Here is a 6,256-nt window from a genome sequence, read left to right as displayed (position 1 = left end):
TCTCTGAAAAGAGGCAAAGTGGTATCAAATGCATAATTTGAAAAACATTGTTTTCAACATCTTTCCACTTCATTTAGCATTTTGAGGAATTGAGGCTATATCTTGTAGCTATCAAACTGAATTAATCACCTTGAGACCTGATAGAAGATAACTAGGACTCTAATTTCAGGCTGCTTTTATTCTTAGAAGATGGCCTTTTAAGCTGGAATATGGGAGTTAGTGTAAAATCCCTCCCACTATGCATAAACTATCACTACTAATTTCCAATAGTCTAGACTTGTCTATTGAATATGGTAGCCACTGACGAGTTGTGGCTACTGAACACGTGGAATGTGGCTGATCTGATCTGAGAAGTAAAATACACATGGATTTCAAAGACTTCATTGAAAAATATCTCAAGAATTTTTATACTAACAACACGTTGAAATGACAAAAAGTTACATGTATGGGAGAAAATAAAACAGGTGATTTAAACTTTACATGTTTATTGTAGCTCCTAGAAAATATAAAATTCCACTGCTAGTCTACATAATTAAATATTATGAAGGAAAAGATGTGTGCCCAGAGATTTTAAACGACCTGGGGAAATACATGGAGTATAATTTTAAGTGAAATATGCAGGAAAAATGTACATAGAGGATAATTAAAGCCATGTAATATATATATGCACACATACATATATGTAGACCAAAAAAAGGCAGAAAGGAAACTCAGCTAGAATAGTCATCTCACAGGGGTAGGATTAGAGTTGATTGCACTGGTCTCTTTTATACATTTCTAAATGTTCCTCAAAGAGCTTTTTATTATGTTTACTATCAAAGAAAAATAAATGTGATCTAAAAAGGAAATTATTTCCCATAATAATTAGTATTGTTCAATGCAGCTCTGCATCTTGCTTGGCATTTGCTAAAGTAAATAATTTACAAGCACTTAGTCCTTATTTAGTCCTCAGTGGTATCTCATCATGAAATGCACTATTTCCATGAAGAACTCATTCTCATGAAAGTCCATTTTTTAGTTAGGCCACAAAATACCTTCTTCAAATTAGTGTCTAGTCAACAAAAGAAGATGATCTGGTAAAAAATTTGGCGGTCACATTACAATATTACACTGGGAAGAGAAAGTCCATTATCCAAAAAAAAAAAAAGGGCCGGCCCAGTGGCGCACTGTGCTAGTGCGCCGTTTGGGAAGCGCGGAGGCGCTCCCGCCGAGGGTTCGGATCCCACATACAGACCGGTTCCCGCTCACTGGCTGAGCGGGGCGGGGGGGCAACGCCGAGGGTTGCGATCCCGTTGCCGGTCCCGGTCCGGTACGGGGGCGACACTGAGGGTTGCGATCCGTTGCCAGACACGGAAAAAGACAAAAAAAAAAAAAGAAAGTCCATTATCAAAGTTTGCTCATCCAAAATTCAGGTCTAGTTGCTTTGTTGCCTGAATAAAAAGAAAGAAAAAAGATATCTGGGAAAATAACTCATGTTTTCCCAACAGCTAGTCCTTTGTGTGAGCTACATTTGAAGAAACAATAATTTAGAAAAGAGTCGATGACAGAACAGTTCTGGCCTGATCTTTTGCCAATTTAGTTGACCTTTAAGGAGTGCTGTTGCAATAGCCTCCACCTGGAAACACTGACCTCCTCCTCGGGTTGCACAAGCCCACCTACCCACCCATCCATCCATCCATCCACCGATCCATCCATTCATCTATCCATTCATTCATCTGTCCTCTATATCTTTATGGAAGGCCCTAGGTCCCAGGGATACGGCAGTGAACAAAACAGACAAAACCTTGCTCCTAGGGAGCCTGTATTCTGGTAGAAGTCATACAATAAACACATTAAAATGTCATCATGATAATTTCAGAAAGTGACCAATGCTTTGAGAAAAATAAAGTAGGACAATGGAGAAGAAAACAACTAGGACAGGTGACTTTGAACAACCTCTTCGAGGTGAAATTTGAACTGACAGCTGAATGCGAGAGAGTGACAGCTTTGGTTAAACCTGAGGGGCAAGTGCAAATGTCCTGGGGCAGGAAGTCCTTTGGCCTGTTTTTGGAACAAAGAGTCAGCGTGGCTTCAGTGGGCAACAGATGCAGCTGGAGAAGTTGTCAGGACCACTTCACACAGATCTTGCAGGTGATCAAGGAGTTTTGATTTTATCCTAATCTCAGTGAAAAGGTACTGGAGCAGTTTAAGCAGGGGGCACTAATATGATCTAATTTCCATACTTAAACACCACTCTAACTGCTGTATAGACAAGGAACTCTAGGGGGGGTGAGAATGAAGGAAATCCTTTGGGGGACCACTGCAGGTGAGGGACAAAGGCAACCTGGCTGGCTCATCACTCCAGAACAGGCATTTTTCTGTGTTCCTCTCGGAGCACACAGGATCGACTGCAACTGGCCTGAGGAACAGGAGCATCGGTTTATAGCCCCAACCCTTCTAACCTGGTGGTGTGGGAAGAGCTCCCTCAAATGTGAGATCATCTACCTGAATCTTTAAAATATTTAAGTGTCCCAAATCACACTCTAAGCAAAAAGTCCCCTTTGAGGTTCCCAGAGGTTCAATCCCACTTAGTTTCTCTGCTTTTCGTTTACCTCAAATGGTTCCAGCTGGATCTGAAAACAGACGTGTCAACACTGTAACTGTCCATGAATGCTTCCCAGCAACCAGGAAACAGGTCGTCAATTGTAATCTCCATTGAAAACCTGATTCTGTCAGAGGCTTTCCAAACCCCACATGGCTGGGCCATATCTGGGAGCAGGTTCCTGCTGACGGTAACAAACAGCGGAATGTCCCATGCTGAACAGTTCAGTCCAACAGAGAGATGGTGAAGTTCCCCAATTCTCTGAGGTCCTGGCACACTCCCTGTGCTCTTAGACCATCCCCGGGTAAGCCCAAACTTCCAGGAATCTGCACAAGCTAGCTACTTTATGATTAACTTCCTTTATGATTTTATCAACTGCTGTTACTTTTCTGGCTCCCACCCAGACCCATCTGGGTAGTAACACGGACCCAGTGATCCTGGCATCTGGAAGCATTTGTCTTAAAAGAGACAATTCCCTCTTGATGTCGATTATCAGTTCAGCTTCCAGGCAACAGACCAGACATTCCGTCCCGTGGCCCAGACCTACAGGATGGTGCCTGCAGTGTGTATGTGAAGTGTCCCTACTGTGGGCCTCTGCACTGAGGGCATCCACAGACCTGCCCATGTCCCCAGCCCTGCGGGAGACATGGGTAGATGCCAGCACATCCGGATCACTTGCGTGCACACACATGCAGGCATACACACGTGAGCAAAGTGCTCTGCCACCAGTCAGCTTTAGGAACTCGCCTCTGAAAATGGTGTGGCTGGGGCAGAGACATTGTTTACTGAGCAGCTGTTATGTGCTCAGCTCAGCTCTGGGTGTATGAATTGGAATGATAAGTAGAGACGATAGTGTGGTCTTCAGCTGCAAAGAGTATGATGTATAGTTGCAGAGGAGGTGAGAAAGCAGAGAAGATGGAGTCCACAGACAATGAAGTCAAAGTGGAACGAAGATGCACCCACAGAATTCACCTGGGGCTCTTGTACAATACCTTCCCCTTCCTAGTCTTTGCTTTTCCCATTCTTACCATGGAAACAACAGCCCAGAGGCATTCTAGAGCTGTCTTGCAACAGTGGAATTCCATCACACATACAGCAAGGGTCTGGACCATAGTCAAAATCATGCTGAGTCAAGATTGCTCCTAAAAATCACTTAAGCTGGAGCATCTGTGGTCTTGCGTGTTCAGTCCTCCCTATAAGACTTCCCATGTGTAATATGGAGAAGACCGAGTAAGAATACATATGTAGGGCTGGCCCCGTGGCTCACTCGGGAGAGTGCAGTGCTGATGGCGCCGAGGCTGCGGGTTCAGATCCTATATAGGGATGGCCGGCGCGCTCACTGGCTGAGCATGGTGCAGACGACACCAAGCCAAGGGTTACGATCCCCTTACCAGTCAAAAAAAAAAAAAAGAATACATATGTAAAATACAAATGCATTGTACTATTTAAATTATTCTTTTTTTGCCAAGCGTGTATATTTTAATTCAATATGACCAACTAAATAGCATTTCTACAAGTTGTAAATACTCATGCATTGAAGAAATATGACCAACTAAATAGCATTTCTACAAGTTGATCAGGATCAAACCCCATGACCCAGTTTTAGAAGGATCTAGCTAGAAATTTCCATCAGAAAGTTATTTTCTTACAGTAACTTCAGAAATAATGAACAGGCATAAAAGTTCCCCTGCCAGTCTGTCCATAGTAGCAAAGCCACAAAAAGCCACAGGGAGGGCCTCAGAATCCCCCACCTGGGCCAGGTTCTTTATCCACACACAGTGGAGGAGAGAAGCCGATCTGAGGATTCAGTAGTCTTTGTTGTAATAAGCTACTCAACCAGCCTCCAGCACCGTGGCACAGGCCACATTGCCATATAACCCTTGCTCCCTGAAGGGTAGGGGCTGTGAGGGCTCCTTCCCCTGAAACTGGCTCCTGAGAGGCCAAAACCTCTGGAAAGTTTCTCATCCCTACCAGGTTTCCTCCAAGTCCCCATTCAGCTAAGCCTTCCAGTCCACCCCCTACAGCCGCACACTCTTCCTTCCTCCCCAACTCAGGGCTTTAGGACCTGAAGGGCACTTCCAAGAGGCCTGGGGAGGAGGCAATTCCAGGTCAAAGCTCTGAACCAAGCCAGAGCTCACAGAGAGGCATCCCCAGATTCAAACAAGCTCCAGCCCTTTGCCCAGCACAGACTTGCTAGGCACCCCCATGTGCAGGGTCTGGGTGGGAGGTGAGGTTTCAGGACAAGAGTCCCCCTGCATGGGTGGGGCAATGTCACTGTCATTGGCAGCCTTCTTGGTGGACTTGGCCTCCCCTGCTCCCCAACTCCGGTAGGCCAGGGTGGGTGGAGGGGGCCTCCCTTAGCCTGCACTGCCCCTCCCCACCAAGAGGGCACTTGGAGCTCCGTCCTGCCTCTGTAATGGGCCTGCCTCTCGCTGCCAAGGTTTTAAAAGCGTCTGGGCACAGGTGCCGGTGCTGCCAGCCCCCAGGGCCAGCAAGCGGAAACTCGGTGGAGGGAAATGAGGCCACACAGCCACAATGCCATTATGATTTCCCAGAACATGCAATGCTCCCAAATAAATGTGTCTCCAACATTATAACACCACAATATTCATACGGCTCATTACTGGTTTTAATTTTGCCCATCGCTTATTTACTGTCTCCTTCCCCACTTTATTGCCAGGGTGGAAGAGTGCGTCGTCCGTGCCAGAACAGAAGGGCCCCATAGCGGAGTCCCTCCAGAAGCTGCTGGCTGCGTGCTCAGGCCCCCACAGGGCAGGGCAGGCTCCAGCCCAACCACACAGCCCAGAGGTTTCTCCATGTGGCTCTTCCTTCCACCTCCTGGCCACACAGACAACCTGCTTTTCTAACGGTGGAATGGGCCCCTTCCCTCTTCTATGATCAAAATCTGTGCGACCCCCTCCTGTGGCTGGCAGGTGGATACATGATGTGACAGTGATCACCAGTGTGGTTGGAGGATGTTGACACTCACAGAGACCTCCTCACATAGACAAGCCACTGCCACATGCCCTCTGCCAGCAGGGGCTCCTCCTGGCTCTGCTGTGATAAGTGCCACCCCTTCGGGAACTTCTCAGGTCCCAGAAGCCACATTTGTGAGAAGAAGAGGGGCAGCAATGTCATCTCTGAACCACATGGGGAACCGGTGTGGTATTTCATCCCTGCAGATACCTCTAAAGAAGCAAAATCTTCATCAACTTTGAACTTTGAAGAGGATGGATTCAATGACTTCATTAATGCACTTTTTAAAAAAATTGAGAATTAATGCTTTTTAATTTAAATTTTGAAAGCACAGGAAGGTATAAAGAAGCAAATCATTATACCTCTCTGCTCATCAGAGGCAAACTTAACCTTTTGGAGCTTTTGTTTTTAATCTTTTTTCCTGCACTTATGTTTAGGGCAGAATGTTTATGTCCTAGAATCTCCTTTATTAAATTATTTTTACGAAATTATAAAATCACACTGTGTTCCCTGTAACCAATGTTGAAAACCAAGACATACGTGAAAATAACAAATAATGTATTCTATTCCATCCCAGTTAATAATCTATTCCATTCCCTCCAGTCTCCCACTCCATCTTCTTTAAATGACCAATGCATGTACTACCCCCTTCCATTACTGTATTTCTGTCCATAAGAGATACCTGAGCATAGTGGACAT

Source organism: Galeopterus variegatus, unplaced genomic scaffold (assembly GCF_000696425.1).
Source record: "Galeopterus variegatus unplaced genomic scaffold, G_variegatus-3.0.2 Scaffold814, whole genome shotgun sequence".
Lineage (NCBI taxonomy): Eukaryota > Metazoa > Chordata > Mammalia > Dermoptera > Cynocephalidae > Galeopterus > Galeopterus variegatus.
Note: the sequence above shows the minus strand (reverse complement) of the source record.